At 43.5% G+C, this 26,708-nt stretch overlaps 1 protein-coding gene across 1 annotated transcript in view; it reads right to left on the bottom strand.

The window, feature by feature from the left end:
* Positions 1 to 26,708, bottom strand: part of CLEC16A (C-type lectin domain containing 16A) — a 393,790-nt gene that overhangs the window by 178,859 nt on the left and 188,223 nt on the right. The gene's annotated exons all lie outside the window — the stretch shown is intronic.

The raw sequence follows: 26,708 nt of genomic DNA on the forward strand, positions 1-26,708 counted from the left end.
GCCGATCAGCTGTTTTGAGAAGGCAGTGGTGCTCCTGAGTATCGCGGCCTTCTCGCAGCTCACCAACCACAGCGCCGTACATCGAATAGTGGTTGTGCTTGGTATTGCAGCTCAGCCCCATTCATTTGTATGGGGCTGAGCTGCGCCTAGGACAAGTGATCGATGAACGCGTCGTCACTCGGCCTAGGAAAAGCAGAAAGAAGACCGCAGCGCTGCTGCGAGCGCCGCTGCCTTCTCAAACAGCTGATTGGTGGGAGTCCCAGGTGTTGGAGATCCCACTAATTAGATACTGATGACCTATCCATTGGATAGGTCATCGGTAAAAAAAAAATCTTAGAAAACCGTATTGCAGTCCACAAACTGTGGATCCACATAATACGGACACTGGCTGTGTGCATGCCGCACTTTTGTTATAGAAATACCCCTTCTTGTCCGCAAAACAGACAAATAGGACATGTTCTATAATTTGTGGAAAGGCCACACAGATGCGGACAGCACACGGATGACATCTGTGTTCTGTCCACATTTTTTGTGGACCCACAGAAATTAATGGTTCCACATGCTAGCTGCAAAAAATGGAGATTGGACGCGGACCCAAAATACGGTTGTGTGCACAAGTCCTTAACAGGACAAAGCTGCAAAAGCTACTGCTAACTGTAATGCGTGCAGGTGTACGGAGCAATGCATGACCAGTTTAAATAGTTGATCAGCTAAGGCTACTTTCATACGTTTTGGCTTTCCGTTTGTCAGATCTGTTCAGGGCTCTCACAAGCAGTCCAAAACGGATCAGTTTCGCCCTAATGCATTCTAAATGGAAAAGGATCCGCTCAGAATGCATCAGTTTGCCTCCGTTCCGTCTCCATTCCGCTTCGGAGGCGGACACCAAAACGCTGCTTGCAGCGTTTTGGTGTCCGTCTGACGAAACGGAGCCAAACGGATCCGTTCTGACACACAATGTAAGTCAATGGGGACGGATCCGTTTTCTATGACAAAATAGAAAACGGATCCGTCCTCCATTGACTTTCAATAGTGTGCAAGATGGATCCGTCTTAGCCATGTTAAAGATAATACAAACGTCTGCATCCGTTCAGAACGGATCCGTCTGTGCAGATCCATGACGGATCCGCACCAAACGCGAGTGTGAAAGTAGCCTTATATGGATGGCCTGTCCTAAAGATAGGTCATCAGTTTCTAATTCTAATAAAACCCTGAAGAACCCTTTAAAAAAATGAAATGCAGCAGGTTTGGAAAATCCCTTTCTGGTTTATGTGAAAATAAATGTAATCCCAAGTGTCCCACTACTGGAGACCCCCTAACAACCCGCCATCTGTAGTGAAATCCGGCAGCAAGTGTTTTATCCCCTTGCAGCACGACCACTGAACTCTGTGGGATAGCCAAGCAATAAATGGACACGTCAGGTCCTCCAGATAGAAATGCTTTTTGTAGCCGCTTGCTCCTGTAGATAAGGCCTAAAAAAGGAAAAAAAAAAACAGGATCCTGTAAAAATAAACGGATCCTGTGCATTAGTTAAGCACGTTTTTTTTAAAGACGGAAAATAAAGTACTGGATGCAGAACTTTTTATTCAGTCTAAAAAAAAATGGATCTCAGACGGAAATGGCTCGAACGGATGCCAAATGTGCTTAACTAATGCACAGGATCCGTTTTTTTTCTGTTCTTTTGATGGATTAGAAGAACGGGAAATGAGGTGATGTGAACTCTCTCTTAGGTAAATGGGACTGATCTTCTGTCATAAAAAAACTATGCATCTGAATATAATACACCATTAGGTTGGCCAAACACACGATATCAGCGGGAACGGCTGACCACCTAATGCATACAGGGGACCTCCAATTCTTGCCCAGTGGTAAATGTTTGATTTCTATGTGCCGATTCTTTTTCCAGGAGATCAGCTGCCACCAGAGGTGTCTGGCAATGGGTTTTCCACCTCCTCCACTCAGAGCACATATACACTCGGCGTGAGTATGTTGGGAGGGACAGCGGTGTATGGCAATGTATGGTATACAGTATACTAACAGGGCTGCACCATTGTGTACCAGCCGAGCCCGCCCTATCACGCAGTGGCATCCATTCACCTACATGGGTTTGGTAACTGTATCTATAGATCACTCCTCCTCATCTGTGCACTCATCATTTTATTATCAATTTTTTACCACCCTACCTTAGGATTTTCTTACTATCTACCCTCCCTACATTAACCCCCTGAGGAACCCATTTTTGGGGGAAACGTGTCGGGTGTGGGGCGTCATAGTATTTGGGACTTTATAGGGTTTAATAGGGCCCTGTTAGGATAGGCACGAGGACAGACAGTCCCTACCATTTGGGGACGTCTCTGGGCTGAGGGATATATAGGGTCTAATAGGGAAAGACTCTCCCTACCTGTATCTCCCTCCGCTATCCTACACCCTTTAATAGTCTGCGCACCAAGTGGATTCATCATTTTTGACATATTTTATGTTTTTGCTTTGTTTTGGTTTTTGATCTGATCTTTGAGTATTATCAGTTAATTGCAATCAAAATAAAGGTATCGTTTTTTAGGGTTCGTGCTCAGTATTGATTAGTTCCTTATTCCTGCATGACTCATGATTGATATCGTTTAGTATCACTTAATATTCTCTTGATACTAACAGGGTACTATGAAAATGGATCTTCACAGGCCAAATGACCAGGCAATCTGTATGGGGACGAACGATCGCAGTAGCAGTTCTAGACAGCCTATCTAAGTTTATGCCATCTTCAGGATTAGTAAATCTAGGCCATCATTTCTGGGCAGTAGATCGATGTTGTATGATCCGCTGCCCTGAAACTATCATTTTGGGTGCCGTATCAATGATGCCTTCACCAATGCTCGTTCATTGGCTGATTGGTGGCACCTTTACACTAGCCAATTATCATGAACAAGCTTTTGTATGAACGCTCGTTATAGGTGCAGTGGCTGTGTGGCATGCAAGATACTACAAAGTAGCAAAACCTTTTACAGCTCAAATCTGCAGAAGTCCTTTACTATCAAGGACTTCATCAATTGCCGCACACAGGGTGTAATCTATAAGATCACATGCATGTGCGGACTTGAATATATAGGTAAAACTAAAAAAGAGAGCTGCGGAGACGCCTAGGGGAGAATTTGGGTGAGATCGCAAATGAACGCGATACACCAGTAGCCCGGCATGTGAATGATACCCATGGAGGGGACCAAAATTGCATTAAGGCTATAGGCATCGACAAAATTCCACCACCTATACGTGGTGGTGATTGGGACCGTCTCCTATTACAGCGGGAAGCACGCTGGACATTCCAACTTGATACAGTATCCCCTAGAGAGGCTTGAACGAACAACTTCATTTTGGTTGCTTCCTCTAGTACATACTAAAAGCATCAACTGAGACCTGCCCTTCCTCTACGTACCATCAAGTACTATAAGGAATTTGTCCCAATTATGATGATTTTTTTCTGCATACACCACCGCAATAGACTCTCCCTCTTATGGTGCCTACCACCACCCTTGAGTCCTATCTTTAGCCATGGTCAGGAATATAAGACATCAAACCACCACAAATACCATTGTTTATTGACTACATACCCATATTGGGGTTTGTTTAGGTGTAGACTATATGGGCATATATCCCGATGCCCATTAGGACACACCCATATGGTGCCTTTATATCAATGCCCATATTTATGGACAATTTATCTAACCATACTTTGTCCTCTTTATGCCTAATATGTCTTTACAGTTTGAATATGGGCATTCTTATGTTAGTACTCTGTACACTACGGCTGTTGTGTCCGGCAAGGTCAGCAGTGTATTTAAAAGTTAGAGCGTGTGTACCGGGGGTGGGGCGCCTGCGCGGTGACTTACTCTTTTTTGTGGTCACTGGCGCAGACAGCGCCGTACAACGCACGCCATACTCCGGTTCCTGGCAACCCTTCTGCGCACGCGCACGTGACGTCTCGCGAGTGTTGACATCACACCGTGCGCTGCGCACACAGGTGGACGCGACAGTTCAAATATCGGCGGGCACCTGCGGACACCAGGTAACATCCATGCCAGCGGCTCTAATCATGTACCGCAACTAGGGGAAGGGGTCCTTCATCTGTCCCCCTTCCTTTTTCCCTTTTTGGCACTTACCTGTGCACTTTATTCCACTGGGGGCTATTTTTTTTTTTTCAGTGGTTTTTGTACTTGCTGGCAAATATCTTTTCCAGCAAACACTTGGTGGTTAGCATCCTCTCCGGCAAGTGTAATATATCTAGCCCTTTTTTATATATTCCCCTGATGAGAGGACTGTTTCTGCCTCAGAAACGTGCATGTTGGGATCTTTTCAGGGCCAAATAGGGAACGCAATTCCAGGGTTAGGTTCCGGACGGGGGCCCAAATAGTGGGACACTCCGTGCTTAGGCCAACAGGGCTATTGTAGGGCCCCCAGGGTCATCCAGGGACACACAGGAACATCTTTCTGCGACCCCCACATATTCTAAGGACCTCGTACCATCAAAACCAGACCATCCCACCAAGAAATAGCGGAACGGAGGTGTCTGAAGAGCCTATCAACTGTAGGGTAGGACACTGGGTTTCTTCGGTGCCGCCGTGCACCTTCTTGATATAGGTGCAGCTGTACATCCTCCTTGTACGGTGACTTTTATGTACCTAATCATTGTGTATACTTCTCTCTTTATGCCGCCGTGCATTTTTGTATACATTGCTATATGTTATCTATTTACATCACTGTGTATATAGGGTGCCAGCATATATCGATTACTGCTACCCTGTTTTCTGTACACTTAAGGTGCTCGTGCATAACGGCTCTTGCCACCCTCTGACACTGAAAGTACAAGTGTAGACATAGTTATTTTTGTTTCCAAAGAGTCCCCTTGTGTGCGACTATGGAAAAACTGTAAGGTGAGTGGGCATAACGGCTCCTGTCACCCCGTGTCCGACACTTCGTGTAGACACAGTTTCCCTTGTTTTCAAGGAGTCCCCTGGCGTGAGGGACTGTGAAAAGTTGTATTTATATTGAACTATTTTGAGGGATATATTTTATAATGTATAATAAGTAAAAGTTAAGTCTTAAACAATCCAGATCACTATTCACTATTCTCCCTTTTCGGATTCATGCGAGTGATCATATACGAATATTATTTTTCGATTTAGGTGAACGCTCGTTTCCAATAATCGGCCGATGTAAAAGGACCTTAAACCAGACAACCCCTTTAACATACTGTAGCACACTATTAGAGCAGTAATTACCGTACATAAATCAATCAGGAAAAATACTGATAAATCTGGGTATTCATAATGTATGGTATATGCCTCCTTGAAAGTCAAACAGACGTGTTCAAGCCAAATGCTTTGCTGCAGGAGGCATAGAATTAACCTCAGGGCTAAAGGATTTCAGTTGAAATAAGATAGAATTACTTCTAGTGAATATGACTGTACAGGAAGATAAGAGAAGCAAGCAGTGAGTGCATAAACTTCAGAGAACTACACTAAGGATGTGAAGAGCTGAGCAAAAACCACAGGTTTCCTCTTATTCCAAGGAATTGCATGTTTGTCACAGAAGCAAAGAATAGTTGTCCCCAGTGGTGGTGAACCTCTAGCCGCAGAAGGTCTCCACTGTGTGTTGCGATTCTGGAGAAGCACACTTCTATGAAATATCTATGCCAAGTAGGCTTCCTGACAGAAATGTACAATGTTGGGTTTTATGTAGTAATTAATAGGAACCAGTCTTCGAATCATTTAGAATTTTTCACTTTGCAAACCTACTACAGCGCTCATACAATCATTCATAACCTTTATAACAGTATAGTTTCTAGCAAAGCTCCAAAGATACGCAGGTACATGAAGAGCTGGACTGGTTATCAAAAAAAGTTTTCAGGAAGACAATCCCTTCCATAAGACCTCTTGAGGAACCCCCTCCTCTCATGGACCTGGCCCATTACATTGTCTGCCATTCATCTGAATGGCAGACAATGTAATACTGCAATGCGAAATGTACGGAGGTTGCAGCTTCCGCCTGTAATCGATAGGGATCAATGAAAACAATCTTTGCCAGAGATACTATTTGCAGTTTTTGGAGGTGCATATGGTTTAAAATTTGGTTCCTGAAAGTTTTTTTCCAGTTGACAATTTATGAGAATATACATTTTTAACAGGATACCATCGACCATGAAGTTCATGCAGTGAGTAGCAGGACATACAAGCACACATTTATGGGCACGGCTGAAGACACCCTTCATTGAACGATGCAATTATAACTGCTCAGCCGGGTCCCACATGGCTCTTATAGATCGCCTGGAATATTCTTCTCGGAAGAACCCTCACTGTGTGTAAGAATCATTGACTCCAAGATCAATAGCCCTGCCTGACAAATGTAAACAATGGGCCCTTCTTAGGAGAGTTACTCAACTTCCATGTGATGAAATTATTAATGACAGGAAAAAGCACAAGGACAGGAAGAAGCTGCTGCCTGCAATAAAAAATGGTGTCATCTGTGATGCATGTTCCACATCAATAAATTAACCTGACATTCTGTAATAGGCCAGCATTTCATATCATGCATGTAATATCTACACATACACACTAGCAGATAATGTTCTCGGTTCATAATTGCATTTTCCCTTTTATAGTCATGACTTTTAGTAAACAGTGATGCTTGGCTAAGTCTGACATTTCATGTTGTACAGTATATGAATGAGACTACATGGCGAAATCTACGGTAGACCTCCCACTCCTACAGCTTGGTCTTTAAGCCGTCTCACCTACAACTACCTCTTCAGCATCACAAACTGTACACCACACATGGGCTGAAAAACAAAGAAGTTCAGAATTCAACTGATTATTTTTGGAAATGGTCAACAAGCTTATCACCAAACACAGCCCTAACATCTTAGTTGAGGTTTTGTGGGAGAGTTAGGTCTCGATCACACATTTGGGTGAAAAACACAGAACAGGTGCAAGTCTTTCCATATACCTTATCTCTGTGGAGGCTCCACTCCTGGTTTTGGCTCAAGATCACTGAAGGAATTCACTGACAAAACGGTGAGGGGTAAGAAAGGATTGAGGAACCATGCACACAACTGTGGTTAGGGCTCCACAGAAACTATTGCTGTCGTAGCCTTGGATCCTTCAGAGAGACCATGGCTACCACAGCGAACAAACGGCTTCATCGATTTTAGCGTTGGCAAGCCTTTCAGGACCCAGGAGTCCAACGCTTCTGGGCTAAACCATCTCAAACACTGTGGTCACAACTGACTATGGCAAACAGTCAGGTCCATAAATATTCGGACATCAACACAATTCTAACATTTTTGGCTCTATACGCCACCACAATGGATTTGAAATGAAACAAACAAGATGTGCTTTAACTGCAGACTCTCAGCTTTAATTTGAAAGTATTTACATCCAAATCAGGTGAACGGTGTAGGAATTACAACAGTTTGCATATGTGCCTCCCACTTGTTAAGGGACCAAAAGTAATGGGACATAATAATCATAAATCAAACTTTCACTTTTTCATACTTGGTTGCAAATCCTTTGCAGTCATTTACATCCTGAAGTCTGGAACGCATAGACATCACTAGACGCTGGGTTTCATCCCTGGTGATGCTCTGCCAGGCCTCTACTGCAACTGTCTTCAGATCCTGCTTGTTCTTGGGGCATTTTCCCTTCAGTTTTGTCTTCAGCAAGTGAAATGCATTCTCAATCGGATTCAGCTCAGGTGATTGACTTGGCTATTGCATAACATTCCACTTATTTCCCTTAAAAACTCTTTGGTTGCTTTTGCAGTATGCTTTGGGTCATTGTCCATCTGAACTGTGAAGCGCCGTCCAATGAGTTCTGAAGCATTCGGCTGAATATGAGCAGATAATATTGCCTAAAACACTTCAGAATTCATCCTGCTGCTTTTGTCAGCAGTAACATCATCAATAAATACAAGAGAACCAGTTCCATTGGCAGCCATACATGCCCACGCCATGACACTACCACCACCATGCTTCACTGATGAGGTGGTATGCTTAGGATCAAGAGCAGTTCCTTTCCTTCTCCATACTCTTCTCTTCCCATCACTCTGGTACAAGTTGATCTTGGTCTCATCTGTCCATTGTTCCTGAACTGTGAAGGCTTTTTTAGATGTCGTTTAGACAACTCTAATCTGGCCTTCCTGTTTTTGAGGCTCACCAATGGTTTACATCTTGTGGTGAACCCTCTGTATTCACTCTGGTGAAGTCTTCTCTTGATTGTTGACTTTGACACACATACACCTACCTCCTGGAGAGTGTTCTTGATCTGGCCAAGTGTTGTAAAGGGTGTTTTCTTCACCAGGGAAAGAATTCTTCGGTCATCCACCACAGTTGTTTTCCGTGGTCTTCCGGGTCTTTTGGTGTTGCTGAGCTCACCGATGCGTTCCTTCTTTTCAAGAATATTCCAAACAGTTGTTTTGGCCACGCCTAATGTTTTTGCTATCTCTCTGACGTTTTTTGTGTGTTTTTTCAGCCTAATGATGGCTTGCTTCACTGATAGTGACAGCTCTTTGGATCTCATCTTGAGAGTTGACAGCAACAGATTCCAAATGCAAATCGCACACTTGGAATGAACTCTGGACCTTTTATCTGCTCTTTGTAATTGGGATAATGAGGGAATAACACACACCTGGCCATGGAACAGCTGAGAACCCAATTGTCCCATTACTTTTGGTCCCTTAACAAGTGGGAGGCACATATGCAAACTGTTGTAATTCCTACACCGTTCACCTGATTTGGATGTAAATACCCTTAAATTAAAGCTGACAGTCTGCAGTTAAAGCACATCTTGTTCGTTTCATTTTAAATCTATTGTGGTGGAGTATAGAGCCAAAAATTTTACAATTGTGTTGATGTCCCAATATTTATGGACCTGACTGTATAAGAGGTTAAATGTCTGTATCCCCAATCATGACATTAGCCTTGTATCTGCTATTTAAAATAGCAGAAACCTAAATGGCCATGGTCAGTGTTGGACTGGGGTTTTTTAGGCACACCAGGGAAAATGATTTTTTGGCCTAACCACCAGATCATCAATAAAGTCTAATAGTCTTTGATTCAAAGAAATAGACCCAAGTCGCAAGTGATTGGCTCCAAAGGAAACTGCAAATGTTTGTTTTTCTTCTAGAACTTTGGGACCCATAGCGGTATCAGAGCCTGGGCCACCGGAGGATCCTCTGGTACTCTGGTGGGACAGTCCGACACTGGCTAGGGTGCCCACTGCACTCTGGAGCCAGCGCCATCTTTAAAGACTAGTCGTCCACCGTACATATTTGCCAGAGGTCAGAAAGGGGTTTTGTGGGAATTAAAAAGATGAATGCACTATACTTAGGATTTGTCATCAATATCTAATCAGTGGGGATCTAATTCACCGATCAGCTGTCAGAGTGGGCAGAAGCAAACTTCATTAAAGGAGTTGTCTCACTTCAGCAAATAGCATTTATTATGTAGAGAAAGTTAATACAAGGCACTTACTAATGTATTGTGATTGTCCATATCGACTCCTTTGCTGGCTGGATTAATTTTTCCATCACATTTATTTACACTGCTTGTATCCATGGTTAAGACCACCCTGTAATCCAGCAGCGATGTCCGTACTTGCACACTATAGGAAAAAGCACCAGCCTATATGCGCTTCCGCTGTCTCAGCCACCACAGAGGCTGACACTTTTTCCTATAGTGTGCAAGCACGGCCATCGCTGCTGGATTGCAGGGTGGTCATAACCATGGGAAGGAGCAGTGTATAATGTGATGGAAAAAGGAAGCAATATGGACAATCACAATACTTAATAAATGCCACTTGCTGAAGTGACAAAACCTCTTTCATCTGTGACATCATGTCCATCAGTCATGTGGCCTTCATGCTCAGTCTCATAAAACGTGAATAGGACCGTGCTGCAATATCAAGTACAGCCACTAGACAACGTACAAGACTGTGCTTGGTATACTATGAAGATCCGCTGATTGTCATGGGTGCTGGGAGTCAAATGCCCACCAAGCAGATATTCTGAGGATAGGTCACCAACCCCTTTCCTGTTCCCTATATCAGATTACTTTACACCAGGGATGCCAACCTGCGGCCCTCCAGCTGTTGCAAAACTACAACTCCCAGCATGTCCAGACAGCAGGGTGGATTTGATTTAAATCAAAATGATTTAAATCACGATTTTAATCACTAGTCAGTAAGGCTTGATTTAAATCATAGTTTTCTACATAAAGACAAATTCTTTCTGGTATAACTTATAATATGCAAGTAGATGAAGATTTTTAGAATAACAACTTTTCATATTAGTTTGATTAGGTTGTTTCTGCATTCATAGGTTTGTAGAAGTTAGGATTAAGGTATTTTTCTCAACTCTGTTCATGTTATAACATTTTTGCTGTGAAGAAGAGGCATGTGATCTCTGCTGAGTCAAATTCAGTTTCTAGAACTGCAAAAGTAAACCAAGCATCTGTGATAATATCTTGTAGGCAGAGAAACTGCCCAATAATCTTACAAAAACCTCTGGAAGAGCATGACATTGTGAATGGATTAATGGAATTTATTTACCAAAAAAATGTACACATATAGAAACATAGAATGTGTCGGCAGATAAGAACCATTTGGCCCATCTAGTCTGCCCAATATACTGAATACCATGGATAGCCCCTGGCCCTATCTTATATGAAGGATGGCCTTATGCCTATCCCATGCATGCTTAAACTCCTCCACTGTATTTGCAGCTACCACTTCTGCAGGAAGGCTATTCCATGCATCCACTACTCTCTCAGTAAAGTAATACTTCCTGATATTACTTTTAAACCTTTGCCCCTCTAATTTAAAACTATGTCCTCTTGTAGCAGTTTTTCTTCTTTTAAATATTCTCTCCTCTTTTACCTTGTTGATTCCCTTTATGTATTTAAAAGTTTCTATCATATCCCCTCTGTCTCGTCTTTCTTCCAAGCTATACATGTTAAGGTCTTTTAATCTTTCCTGGTAAGTTTTATCCTGCAATCCACGTACTAGTTTAGTAGCTCTTCTCTGAACTCTCTCCAAAGTATCAATATCCTTCTGGAGATATGGTCTCCAGTACTGAGCACAATACTCCAAATGAGGTCTCACTAGTGCTCTGTAGAGCGGCATGAGCACCTCCCTCTTTCTACTAGTAATGCCTCTCCCTATACACCCAAGCATTCTGCTAGCATTTCCTGCTGCTCTATGACATTGTCTGCCTACCTTTAAGTCTTCTGAAATAATGACCCCTAAATCCCTTTCCTCAGATACTGAGGTTAGGACTGTATCAATGATTTTATATTCTGCTCTTGGGTTTTTACGCCCCAGGTGCATTATCTTGCACTTATCAACATTAAAGTTTAGTTGCCAGATTTTTGACCATTCCTCTAGTTTTCCTAAATCCTTTTCCATTTGGTGTATCCCTCCAGGAACATCAACCCTGTTACAAATCTTTGTGTCATCAGCAAAAAGACACACCTTACCATCGAGGCCTTCTGCAATTTCGCTGATAAAGATATTAAACAATATGGGTCCCAGAACAGATCCCTGAGGTACCCCACTGGTACCAAGACCATGGTCTGAATATACTCCATTAACTACAACCCTCTGTTGTCTGTCCCTCAGCCACTGCCTAATCCATTCAACAATATGGGAGTCCATGTACAGCCTTATTCTACATAATTAAAAAACGAATCTTTATTTCATGATGGAATAACCTTTGGATGGTAATATATTTTCATCAAAAAAGCATTTTATATTAAAAAAAATCTGATTCAAATAAAAAAAATCCTATTTAAAAAAAAAAAAAACTTTATTTTTCAAAATCATAGATTTTTATCCACCCTGCCAGACAGCCTACAGAAGGCATGGAGGGCCGTAGGTAGAGCATCCCTGCTCTACACTTCCTGAAAATCTTCTGAATATAGGTCGGAACACCCCAAGTGAAAAATTGGTTTAATACCAATCCAACATTTTTTTTTTTTTTTTCCTACAAACAGTGCTGAAAGAAAAAGTGGAGAAAAAAAAAGCACAGAAATGCACATTAAATTCCTAAAAACTATTCTAGCACCCCTTTAATACCACTGAACTTGACCATAGATAAATATGGGCACTATAGAGCAATGCGGATTTCTGTCGAATATTTTGTTACAACTCTCAGGCCACACTCACATGGAGTTTCAGAATTTCTGAAGTTCATTTTGGTGTGTAATACACGTATGTTACACACCAAAATCCACTTCTAATTTAGGCTAGTTTCACACTAACCGCAAGGAGCTCAGGCAGGCTGTTCCAGCGGGTGAACAGCCTGTCGGATCAGTGCTGCAGCTAGTGGGGCCGGAGCGGTAGTCCGGGGGAACACGTGCACTAGCAGCAGAACGGATCCGACAGGCTATTCACCCGCCGGAAACGCCTGCTGGAGTACCTTGCCACTAGTGTGAAAGTAGATTTAGGCTACTTTCACACCTGCATTTAGGTGCGGATCAGTCTGGTAAAATTATATATATATTTTTTTTTTGTTCATGATAATGCAAACGGATCCGTTTTGACTTACATTGAAAGTCAATGGGAGGTGGATCCGTTTTCAATTGCACCATATTGTGTCAGTGAAAATGGATCCATCCCTATTGACTTACATTGTAAGTCAGGACGGATCCGTTTGGCTCCACATTGCAAGCAGCATTTTGGTGTCCGCCTCCAGAGCGGAATGGAGGCTGAACGGAGGCAAACTGATGCATTCTGAACGGATCCTTATCCATTCAGAATGCATTGGGGCTGAACTGATCTCACAAGCGGACCCAGAAACGCCAGTGTGAAAGTAGCCTTAGCTGTGTGAAGATGCCCTTAAAATTACTACTGACTCAAAGGTTACTATTGAGCTGATGGTTATTTTTAGGGAATATTACCCCCCCCCCCCCCCCAACCGTCACATTATAATTGGAAGAATCCTACTAAAAATGTCACCTTTTTATTGAATTTATGTGCAAAGTAAATGTAGCTGGCGCACAACTCAGGCGACTAAAGTGCATTTTAACCCTTTAGTGACATGCCGGTAATTAATTTTAGCCTCTTAAAAAATTTTCTTCGATTTAGCTATGAAACCTTGAATTTTGAAAGGCAAGTTGTAGTTTTTTTTTGTTTAGTTTTTTTTAAAGAGGGCCTGTCTTCTCTCCTGCCATGATTTAGTAACTACTTGCATTCCCCATGTAATCACAATTCTGGAACATCTATTCTTATGACTCTATGCTGTGCCATTCCTTTATTATTCCTGCTAGAAGTTTACAGGTACTGATGGGTGTTACCAGTAGTGCAGGGACAAACCCCCAACTCGTAACACCCCTCTGCACCTTTACTGCTGACAATTCATTCATAACTTCTAGTAGAAATAATAAAGGAATGGCACAACATAGAGACATAAGAATAGAGGTTTCAGAATGGTTAGTACATGGGGAATGCAAGTAGTTACTACAGCAGACATGTCTGGAGAGGAGACAGGTCCTCTTTAATCTTCTTAGGGTACATATAGTGCATTAAATAACTTATTGCTTTATTTTTGGGAAGAAAAAAACCTGCATTTTAACACTATTTTGTAGGATTTATTTTTTTAATGTTTACGGTGTGGTATAAGTAATATAACTATTCTGTGGGGCAGTAAAATTAGGATGATGCAAAATTTATCACGTTTTTATAACACTTGCACAATAAAAACTGTTGTTTCTACAAAATAATCTTTTTGTGTCGCTGCATTCCAATATTTTTATAACGACATAACTGTGTGAGGGCTAATTTATTAGTGATAATCGCTATTAGTGTAGTGTGTCACAGATATTGCTAGAGAAGCTGTCTGCATATTGTGTGGTAAAGATATAGACAGGAGAAACAGTGTAAAGTGGACACTTTACTGATGTTTATGTGTGGGGGGTATAAGTGTTGGTGAGAATTTGATGCCGTGGTCCGGACGCTGGCAAATGTCTGGGTCATGGCGTCAATACATGGCCTAGTTTGGGACAGAGGGGTGATTGGTTGGGCAGGCGCTCGCTCATCTTCTGAAAGTGAAAGCAGCTAAAACCTGCTTTCACTTTCAGCTGCTGTTAGGGATGAGCGAACTTGTATTTTCAAGTTTGGCATACAAGGTTCAGGTCATCTAGGAATTCCGTTTTGGATTCCGCTACCATGGACCATAACTTATGGTCTGTGGGAGCGGACATAACAGAATTCTTAGATAACCTGAACTCGAACCTTGTATGCTGAGCTTGAAAACACAAGTTCGCTCAACACTAGCTGCAATCATTCCCGACCGACCCGATTTCTAAAGGCTATAGGGGAGATTTATCAAACAACTGTATTTTACACCAGTCTTTAAAAATCTCCTGCACTGCCAGAAGATGAGCCTAATTTATAATGAGGCACACACCTCCTCAAAAATTAGGTGCACCCTCCCACAGTCTGCGTGCCAGCTGCATGTGGCCATAGATTTCAATCTGGTGCAAATAGTTAAAACTGGCACAAATGAAGATAAAGGTGTTGGGCCCCATCATGTTTTTCAAAGGGGGACAGCGTAAAAGCGGCATTTGCAACAAACCTTCTGGCAAGTGGTATTTAGAAATTGGCAAACAAAGGTGTGACTTTTTTTTTTAAACACCAGAAAAGTGGTACAGGGAGATGATAAATCTCCCTCTTAAAAGCGATGTACACCTTTGGGGACAGATTTTTTTTATTATTGCACTGTACGTATTTTGAGCTAAAAATATATTTTTCAATTGGCCTTTATTAAAAATACGGAATCCTTTTTTGTGTACATAGCTGAGATGCTGTAGTAGCTGCCTGCGGATTTTTTGTCTTTTCCGTCATCTATGGAGCTGACAGGCTCCTTTATCTCTGCTCTCTGACATTATAAACACTCTCAATCCTTACTGATAAGAATGTGACTTAATGTCCTCTTGGTAGTTTAGAGAAAAGGTTTATTAGATGACCAGGCACAAAGTGAAAGTACCAATCACACAGCTAGAAAAAACAGTTAACTGTGACAGAATGGTTCAATATTTTTAATAAAGGCCAATTGAAAATATGATTTTTAGCCAAAAATTTGTGAAATGCAATCATGCACAAAAATTGCCTCCAAAGGTGTACATAGCCTTTAATTTCCTAAGGGCTGTTTCACACGAGTGTTTGCAGTCCGGGAATCACATTCTGTGTGAGCGTGATCCTTCGTTCTGGACACTGCTCATCTTGCAGGAGATCACAGCATTATAATGATTTATAATGCTATGTGCCTCTGCATGACTTTACTTTTACAGGATCATACTGACATAAAGCTGTCACTATGATTCTATAGCGTGATTAAAGAGGACCCATCACCTCTCCTGACATGTCTGCTGTAGTAACTACTTGCATTCCCCATGTAATAACAACTCTGGAGTATCTACTCTTATGGCTCTATGTTCTGCCATTCCTTTATTACTTCTACTAGAAGTTCTGAATGAATTGTAAAGGTACAGCTGTGTGTTACCAGTTTGGGGTGTGTCCCTGCACAGTCTGAAACCAGCAGCACTAATTGGACAGAGTCAGACACACCTGCTACTGGTAATACCCAGCAGTACCTTTACTGCAGACTGCTGGCAATTTATTTGTAAACTTCTAGCAGGAATAATACAAGAATGGCACAACATAGAGTCATAATAGTAGATGCTCCAGAATTGTTATTATATGAGGAATGCAAGTAGATACTAAAACTGACATGTCAGGAGAGGTGACACGTCCTCTTTAAACAACCTACCCACCTGACACACCTACAGCTGTTGATGAGGCTCATGGTGAGCAGGCCCACATTTTCACTCACTACATAGACCCTAGTAGGGTTTCCTATAAATGGACTCTCCATGCTTCTGGTCTGCCATTCTGTGGAACACCTGACTCATTTCTGAACACAGGAACATGCTGGTACACCAAAGACCACCCATAAATATTTTTCTGAAATGCATACTCAGTCAATTATTACTCAAACAATTATGTGCATCGATCAAAAAAAATGACCTACTATTTAAACACAGTTTTTCGTGTTAAGTATATTAAAGAGTCTCTGTCAACATGATCAACCCTATTAAAGGGGTTCTTGGCTTTTGCTATATTGAGGACCTATGCTCAGGATAGGTCATCAATATCCGATCGGCGGGTGTCTGACTGCCACCACCCCCAAGATCAGCTGTATGAAGAGAACGCATTACTCGTACTAGCGCTGTGTTCTCTTCTCTGTTTACCTGCTCAATGTTGAGACTGCAGCAGTGTAATTACAGGTCCTCCATCCCAGTCACTTCAATGGAATGGCCTTCTTCTATTCATTTAAATATAATCGCTCCTCCCCATGCTGTGGAGGAGATCACTGCATGTAATAGCAGCAGTCTCCTCCGCTAGATAGCAAGCAATCGCCGGGAAGGAACACTTCCCTTCCGGCAATCGCTTGCTGATCTGCCTATCTAATACAGGCTTCAGTCAATAGGGTCGCCTCCTGTCCATTGTGTCTATGAACCATGGGGTTGCCAGAAAGCATTTTTTTTTATGCTTGCCACAAAGCAATTTTTTTAATGCTGTGTAAATGCTGTAAAGAACAGCTCAGGCAAGATGGCCGCCCCTATAATAATGTTCAGGAAATAAGATTTAAAAAAAAAATACAATCAGAAAATAAAAACAGATTAGAAAAAAAGGAAAATGTGTTACTATCTGGTTTTAACTGGCAGCTAACATTTTAGGTGACACATTTCCTTTAAATACCAGATACAGTGCTGAATGGGCAAAAATACCTGTGGAGACATGCAAAAAGCTGGTCTGCAATTATAGGAAGCGTTTGATTTCTGTAATAGTCAATAAAGGCTTTTCTATTGATTATTGAGAAGGGTATGAATAATTTTGGACTGGACACTTTTTGTTCAAATGTAAATAAAAGCTGAGAAATGTTTTTTTCCCCCCCACAATAATGCCTCTTGTACATCGTCTTATTATCTTTTGGGAGACACCTATGTCATTTCCCGTCAAAAAATTACTTGCTGGTTGAATAAAAGTAACTTTAAGTCAAAATTTGCCAGGGGTATGAATAATTATGGGCAGCACTGTAAGTACACTTCTGTAAAAATGGGAAATACCATGTGCCACTTAGAATCCTGGTGCCTTTGTATGTGGTAGAGGGACCTTTAGTCAGGGGCAGACATTTGGCATGTAGACTCACTGTATCACTGAATGCCTTAAATACTGTACATCCATCGCTCAGATGAAACATTTAGCATGACTTTTCTATCCACAGAGGCAATAAGCAGATCTGACAACTTCGACAAATGTGTCGCCAATCATTTGCCTTATCAACAAAATTTGTAATGATGACTGGAGTCAGCAGAAAATTGCAGGCAAGAACAAAGGGGGGATTAGTGGAGATGGACTCTGCTAGTAAATGGGATTTCCAGGTAAACCGGCAGATTAAATATAATACCGCATAGTGTAATGGTCTGATGTGAAGAAGGCATCTGGTCTGAAAGAAAAAAAAAGTGCTCAATGTGGATTACGCCATGAAATGAACAGCCAGAACTGGTGATCGTTACAACTATGACATCATTTCTTGCTTAGCTCTTATTTTCACAACAGTTTTTGTTGTTTACAGACATTTCATAACCATATTCACTAAATGCAAAGTCCACATGCGAGAGGGTGTATCCAGACCAGAGGGCATATCTGGGAACACTTACTCGGAACTCACGTCGTAATCCTTTACTAAAATATTTCTAAAAGTAAAAAGTACAGAGGAGAAAACGGACTCACTTGCACCAAAGGAAACTGTGCAGGCTTAAAGGGGCTTTTTGAGCCTGTTTGAGGAGACCCAAACAAGGGTCTCAAAAATCTTGGAGGAAAAAAATCGATTTGGAGCTGTCTTTAGAGATAATTACTTGCCACTAGGGTCTGTTTCTATGATTTAAACGTATTAGACAATATTGATGTTATAGGGGTTGGGCACCAAAAATAATTTCCTCTGGTGGGCCCAAGGAACCCCAGTCCAACGCTGCTCCCAACGATCAACTATTAATGATCTATCCTAAGAAAAGCCATCATCAGAGTTGACTTATTATGACGACCCCTTTCCACAGGCACTTTTAGGGTATACAGATGTGTTCTTCCTTACTTTCCTCTTGGTTTGGGATATCCCAAGATCTGTGATGTGAAATGACCAGCTTTGGGGGAAAAAATAATACTTTTTGTGTTACTCTGTCAGGCATAATGAGTAGAGATTAGCAAATCAATTCATACCAATCAGTTTGTTCATCAAACAGACTTCTTGAGCAGCGAAGGGTTGGCCCTTCTGCTCAAGAGACTCCTCCGTCCCCCTTGATTGACAGGGCCAGAAGTCTTCCCTAGCCCTGTCAATCCAAAGCCTGCACTGTTCCTTCTAATAGCGGTGCAAGTGCAGAGGCTCTGCTGCTTCTACCAGCGCAGCACAGATGTCGACTGTGCACATCCTGACACATTCCGGTTCACTCATCTCTAGTAGTTTTTCTTTTCTAAAACTGGTCATTTCACGCATTCACCTTGTGATCTCTTAAAACAAAAGGAAAGAGGTGCACATCTGTATCAACGGCACATCTGTATCAACGGCATAAGGGAGGTCCCCCACTCTCAACACCAGAACTGAGAGATGCCATGTATAACATGGAAGGCCATTCATTTTGTGGCTGCCTACTGATAGTATCTGACTTTTGGGAGTACTATCTCTCCTTGGGGAGGGCGCCTTAATTGGCGTAAGGAGACTTACAGGCCATACATGCTCCTCTGGTATTCTGGGAATAGCGGGATGCAAACGAGCTCTTAACAAGCTCTGCCTCTGATGCAACCAGACGTAAGGCAGCTATTCTATAAGTTAATGTTTAACCCTTTAAATAGTCCTTGAGACACGACTCAGATATTAAATAAGCCAGCATTTCATCTGCAGACAGCTGATTTGGGGAGATTGCCCCCTGTACCCAGTTAAGCTAGTACTCTCTGCTCTGCACTGATCAGGGGAAATCACCCCAAAACAGCTGTCTGCAGATAGGTTGCTGGCTTATTTATTATCAAAGTCATGCCTCAAGGCCTGTATAAAGGGTCGAACGTTGACTTATAGCAAAGCTGTCTTACATCTGGTGGCATCAGAGGCAGAGCTTGTTAAGAGCTCGTTTGCATCCCTGTCTTACCATAGTATCTGACTGGCATGCTTCCGTACGGCAATCAATTAATTACAGTAATGCAATTATTCAGACATCAATAAATAATGGTAAGGGTGGCTTCACACACATCGTTTTTTGGAAAATGCCACAGCAGTTTTCTAAACCAAAGGCAGAAGTGGACCCGGCGCGAAACCTGCATGCATTTCAAACCAAAATACACTGCATAAGAAGATGGAGAAACAGAAGATTTAATAGTGAGCATGTCTTCAATGTGATGTCTGGAGGCAACTCCATCCTAATCCTGTCCTATCCTATCCTCCAGTCACTTCCAGTAAGTAAGACCATTATTATTTGTATCAGCCAAGACATGAACTTCCACATGACACACAACTTCTTCACACCCATCTTTCTGTTCTTACTAATGTTCCAATTTTATTATAGAGAAGGTGGTTGAAAACTTCAAGCTGGAGGCTGCATCTAAAATAGCACAGCCTGAAGTCCCAAGACTGACGGCAGTTAACTTGAAGGTGTAGAGAAAGCCTACAGGACGCCCACCTTATAACGGTCAGATGTCTCAGCCATGACTGTACTTTCATTTGAAGTGAAAATGACAATGTGAAGATGTAGCTTTTGTAAATATGTACTATTAAAATATGCAAAATGTGGAGACCAGGCTTTCTTACAGAACTAAACCTCAGTCATGTGACCCTCACAAGCATCATGTGACCCTCACAAGCATCATGTGACCTGGCTTTTAGTTAAATGCCCAGTTATCCAACATAGTGGTCCCCAACCTTTTTACAGGAGGGGGGGGGGGGGGTTTCTGGTCGGCGCTGACTGATAACAAAACACAAGATGCATATTAGAATGTAGAACGATGGGGTTAATGGCATCAGGTACATGCTGGAGTAACTTGCTGTTAATATGAGTCACATTGTTTTATCAATTTGGACCTGCATGTGCCTCACATTACTAGTAAGTAACCTCATCATTTGTACCTCACATTAATGGTTAACCCAAGGTTGCCTGATATTTGATGAGGTGCTTGGGGCCACTTACTTTTAATGTGAGGTACATGGGGATACTAAAGTAATAGCACCGTGTACCTCAGATTAATAATAGGTGACCCCATCCTCTCAAATTATGGCTACTGGCAATATTGCGGTTAATGAGTCACAATAACCCCAAAGCTGGCTGCCTGATCTTGCTGTGTGTGGGACGGGGTGTGGGCGGGGTACCTGTGCCGGCTGCTTTCAGAGCACTAATGGCTGGCGACTGGAGAACACAAGACTCAGGAGGAGGCTGCTGCCGTCGCCGAGCACACTAGCTGATACGGCGCAGCGGTAAACCCTCCCCCGTCCCTCCTCCTACTTTAATATTAGCCACACATTCATTGGTGGCAGTGGTGCGGGCAGCGTCAGAGCCCGCTCATTTTATTGGGCTCTGCGGCAGTTGCGTCATGGGAGGGAGGGATTCCCTCCCTCCTTCTCCACTGACTCTGGCCACTCTGATGTGGCATCTCCGCTCCTCTCTCCTCTGCAGCCCGGCAAACAATCTTCCAGGGACCGGTCCTGGGCCGTGGCCCAGCGGTTGGGGACCGCTGATTCAACAGGTGAATAGTAATGTACTTAACAGCAGAACATAGCATATTTTCGGCCGTATATGATGCACTTTTTCCCCCAAAAGTGGGGGGGACATGACAGTGCGTCTTATGGGGCGAATACTAATAAGCACTCATTAATACAGCAGTGAATACAGCACTCCTTGTACTGGCTCTGTGCTCACTGCTTCCTGGTATTCGTCTGCTGGCACCGCATGCTCTGCTGTGACTTGTGGACAGTGTGAGGACGTCGGCGTGCTCTATGAACTCACATTGTGTGACATCGGTTCACAGCAGAGCGCGGCAGGAAGAGTGATGGATCCCAGGAGCGGCAGTGGCCTCCAGAACAGGAAAGGTGAGATGATTTTATTTTTTTTTTGTCTGATCTGAGGTCTGATTAGGCCTCATGCACACGGCCGAGAGCGGTCCGTGGTAACCCGGCCGGGATTCCTTCTGACAGCAGGAGCGCACGGCGTCATTGGTTGCTATGACGCCGTGCGCTTCATGCCGCAGCTGCTGTACAGTGATACACTGGTATAGATCATACAAGTGTATCACTGTACAGCAGCGGCGGCATGAAGCGCACGGCGTCATAGCAACCAATGACGCCGTGCGCTCCTGCTGTCAGAAGGAATCCCGGCCGGGTTACCACGGACCGCTCTCGGCCGCGGAACACGGCCGTGTGCATGAGGCCTTACCCTGGGGCTCTGAGCTGAGGTCTGATTAACCCTGGGGCTCTGAGCTGAGGTCTGATTAACCCTGGGGCTCTGAGCTGAGGTCTGATTAACCCTGGGGCTCTGAGCTGAGGTCTGATTAACCCTGGGGCTCTGAGCTGAGGTCTGATTAACCCTGGGGCTCTGAGCTGAGGTTTGATTAACCCTGGGGCTCTGAGCTGAGGTCTGATTAACCCTGGGGCTCTGAGCTGAGGTCTGATTAACCCTGGGGCTCTGAGCTGAGGTCTGATTAACCCTGGGGCTCTGAGCTGAGGTCTGATTAACCCTGGGGCTCTGAGCTGAGGTCTGATTAACCCTGGGGCTCTGAGCTGAGGTCTGATTAACCCTGGGGCTCTGAGCTGAGGTTTGATTAACCCTGGGGCTCTGCGCTGAGGTCTGATTAACCCTGGGGCTCTGAGCTGAGGTCTGATTAACCCTGGGGCTCTGAGCTGAGGTCTGATTAACCCTGGGGCTCTGAGCTGAGGTTTGATTAACCCTGGGGCTCTGAGCTGAGGTCTGATTAACCCTGGGGCTCTGAGCTGAGGTCTGATTAACCCTGGGGCTCTGAGCTGAGGTCTGATTAACCCTGGGGCTCTGAGCTGAGGTCTGATTAACCCTGGGGCTCTGAGCTGAGGTCTGATTAACCCTGGGGCTCTGAGCTGAGGTTTGATTAACCCTGGGGCTCTGAGCTGAGGTCTGATTAACCCTGGGGCTCTGAGCTGAGGTCTGATTAACCCTGGGGCTCTGAGCTGAGGTCTGATTAACCCTGGGGCTCTGAGCTGAGGTCTGATTAACCCTGGGGCTCTGAGCTGAGGTCTGATTAACCCTGGGGCTCTGAGCTGAGGTCTGATTAACCCTGGGGCTCTGAGCTGAGGTCTGATTAACCCTGGGGCTCTGAGCTGAGGTCTGATTAACCCTGGGGCTCTGAGCTGAGGTCTGATTAACCCTGGGGCTCTGAGCTGAGGTCTGATTAACCCTGGGGCTCTGAGCTGAGGTCTGATTAACCCTGGGGCTCTGAGCTGAGGTCTGATGAAAAATATTTTTCCCCCTCTTATTTTACTCCTCTAAAACCTAGGGCGAAAAATACGGAATATATTATATACACTATTACTATATGCAGCATCTCATAATGCCTGCCAGTGTCTGTGTAGGAGCAGATGTCATCAATATTAAAAAGCCTGGACAACCCCTTTAACCACCTAACTTAGAAATTGAGTCAGAAAATAATAGTGGGTAAAACCTGCTTTTACTTTCACTTTCAGCTGCATTCACAGCATCCCAATTTACTGAACAGATTGCTGTTATTCTGGTATTATCTGAAAGCTTGGAATGCCAGCCTTTAAACAATACAAAGCTTGTACCAATACTAGCTTGTCCCCCCCCCCCCTCCCTGTCAGTGTGGAGGAAAATGAGGGAACAGCTGTACAAAATATATAGAAATGTGGTATTATCATCATTGTACTGACCCACATAATAAAATTACACTATTTTTACCACACAGTGAACGCCGTAAAAAAATTACACAAAATAATGTAAAAATTTCAGTTTTTTAGCCTTCTCCCTAGAAATAGAATAATAAAAGTTATTTAATACACTATATAACCCAAAATGGTTCCTAAAAAACCTACAACTAATCTCGCTAAATAAAAAAAATTAAAAGTTATGGCTGCTAGAACACAAAGAAGGAAAATATTATTGGTCCTTACAGCTAAAATTAATGATGTCACTTAGGGGTTAAAAATACTATGGCATCCCCTGAGTTGTGCACCAACAAGATGTACTGCAGACACACATTAAAAATCTACAATAAAAAAGTGACATTTTTGGGAGGATTTTTTCCAATTTTAATTTGACTGTTACATAGTAACATAGTAACATAGTACATAAGGCCGAAAAAAGACATTTGTCCATCCAGTTCGGCCTGTTATCCTGCAAGTTGATCCAGAGGAAGGCAAAAAAAACCCTGTGAGGTAGAAGCCAATTTTCCTCACTTTAGGGGAATAAAAAATTCCTTCCCGACTCCAATCAGGCAATCAGAATATCTCCCTGGATCAACGACCCCTCTCTTGTAGCTATAACCTGTAATATTATTACGCTCCAGAAATACATCCAGGCCCCTCTTGAATTCCTTTATTGTACTCACCATCACCACCTCCTCAGGCAGAGAGTTCCATAGTCTCACTGCTCTTACCGTAAAGAATCCTCTTCTATGTTTGTGTAGAAACCTTCTTTCTAGGGGTGCACCGAAATGAAAATTCTGGTCCGAAACCGAAACTTCAGGATGCCCTTGACCGAAAACCGAAACCGAAACTGCCTTTTTGCCCAAATACTTTTAAAATACTTTTTTTTAATGATTTTATTAATAATTCTTTTTCATGAATGAAATTCATCTGTGGGTGGCGCTGTTATGGAGAGGGGGATCTGTGGGTGGCGCTGTTATGGAGAGGGGGATCTGTGGGTGGCGCTGTTATGGAGAGGGGGATCTGTGGGTGGCGCTGTTATGGAGAGGGGGATCTGTGGGTGGCGCTGTTATGGAGAGGGGGATCTGTGGGTGGCGCTGTTATGGAGAGGGGGATCTGTGGGTGGCGCTGTTATGGAGAGGGGGATCTGTGGGTGGCGCTGTTATGGAGAGGGGGATCTGTGGGTGGCGCTGTTATGGCGAGGGGGATCTGTGGGTGGCGCTGTTATGGAGAGGGGGATCTGTGGGTGGCGCTGTTATGGAGAGGGGGATCTGTGGGTGGCGCTGTTATGGAGAGGGGGATCTGTGGGTGGCGCTGTTATGGAGAGGGGGATCTGTGGGTGGCGCTGTTATGGAGAGGGGGATCTGTGGGTGGCGCTGTTATGGAGAGGGGGATCTGTGGGTGGCGCTGTTATGGAGAGGGGGATCTGTGGGTGGCGCTGTTATGGAGAGGGGGATCTGTGGGTGGCGCTGTTATGGAGAGGGGGATCTGTGGGTGGCGCTGTTATGGAGAGGGGGATCTGTGCACTGTTATGGAAAGGGGATATGTGCACTGTTATGGGCATAACAGTGCACAGATCCCTTTCCCCATAACAGTGCACAGATCCCCCCTCCCCATAGCAGTGCCATAGACAGATCCCCCTACCCATAACAGCCCCGGCCCTGCTGCTCACAGCAGACTAATCACTCACTGCATCTTTATTTTACCTTCGTGACGCTCCAGTAACAACTCTGCAGGCAGAGCGGAGGGCGGCGTAACGTCACTTACTCACGTGACGCACCTGCTCCGCCCACTTTATGAATGAAGGAGGCGGAGCAGGCGCGTCACGTGAGTAAGTGACGTTACGCCGGCCTCCGCTCTGCCTGCAGAGTTGTTAGTTACTGGAGCCTCACGATTGTAAGGTAAAATAAAGATGCAGTGACAAAGTAAACCGCCCGTCCGGCGCCCGCCCGCAGATGGTGGGTGACAAATCCCACACCCCATATTTTCGGCCGATATGTAACAATATCGGCCGAAGTGGATTAGGTGCATTTTCGGCCGATATTTTCGGCTGCCGGAATTTCGGTGCACCCCTACTTCTTTCCTCCAGACGCAGAGGATGTCCCCTCGTCATAGTCACAGTCCTTGGGATAAATAGATGATGGGATAGATCTCTGTACTGACCCCTGATATATTTATACATAGTAATTAGATCTCCCCTCAGTCGTCTTTTTTCTAACGTGAATAACCCTAATTTTGATAATCTTTCAGGGTACTGTAAACTCCCCTTTCCAGTTATTACTTTAGTTGCCCTCCTCTGGACCCTCTCCAGCTCTGCTATGTCTGCCTTGTTCACAGGAGCCCAGAACTGTACACAGTACTCCATGTGTGGTCTGACCAGTGATTTGTAAAGTAGTAGGAATATGTTATCATCACGGGCATCTATGCCCCTTTTGATGCAACCCATTATCTTATTGGCCTTGGCAGCAGCTGCCTGACACTGTTTTTTGCAGCTTAGTTTGCTGTTTATTAAAATTCCTAGATCCTTTTCCATGTCAGTGTTACCGAGTGTTTTACCATTTAGTATGTACGGGTGACTTGCATTATTCCTTCCCATGTGCATAACTTTACATTTGTCAGTGTTAAACCTCATCTGCCACTTATCTGCCCAAGCCTCCAGTCTATCCAGATCGCTCTGTAGTAGTATACTGTCCTCTTCAGTGTTAATTACTTTACACAGTTTAGTGTCATCTGCGAAAATTGATATTTTACTATGCAAACCTTCTACAAGATCATTAATAAATATATTGAAGAGAATAGGGCCCAATACTGACCCCTGAGGTACTCCACTAGTGACAGTGACCCAATCTGAGTATGTACCGTTAATAACCACCCTCTGTTTTCTATCATTAAGCCAGTTACTTACCCACTTACAGACGTTTTCTCAGAGTCCGAGCATTCTCATTTTATATACTAACCTTTTATGTGGTACAGTGTCAAATGCTTTGGAGAAGTCCAGATACACGACATCCATTGATTCGCCGCTGTCAAGTCTAGAACTTACCTCCTCATAGAAACTGATTAAATTAGTTTGACATGACCGATCCCTCACGAAGCCATGCTGATATGGCGTTATTTGCTTATTTCCGTTAAGATGCTCTAACACAGCATCTCTCAGAAAACCTTCAAACAGTTTACCCACAACAGATGTTAAACTTACCGGCCTATAGTTTCCAGGCTCTGTTTTTGGACCCTTTTTGAATATTGGCACCACATTTGCTATGCGCCAATCCTGTGGGACATTCCCTGTCAGTACAGAGTCCGCAAATATCAGAAATAAGGGTCTGGCTATGACATTACTTAATTCCCTTAGGATACGGGGGTGTATGCCATCCGGTCCTGGCGATTTGTCTATTTTGATATTTTTAAGTCGCTGTTGTACTTCTTCCTGGGTCAGACAGGACACTTCTAATGGCAAATTTATTTCAACATTCAGCATTTCATCTGACAGTTTATTTTCCTCAGTGAATACATTGGAGAAAAAAATATTTAACAGCTTTGCTTTCTCCTCGTCGCTCTCTGCGACTCCCCCCTCATTACTCTTTAAAGGGCCGACACCTTCAGATTTATACTTTTTAACATTTATATAATTGAAGAACATTTTAGGGTTAGTTTTACTCTCTTTGGCAATTAATCTCTCAGTCTCTAGTTTGGCCGCTTTTATTTGTTTTTTTCCTTATAGTTTT

This window comes from Bufo bufo, chromosome 7 (assembly GCF_905171765.1).
Source record: "Bufo bufo chromosome 7, aBufBuf1.1, whole genome shotgun sequence".
NCBI lineage: Eukaryota > Metazoa > Chordata > Amphibia > Anura > Bufonidae > Bufo > Bufo bufo.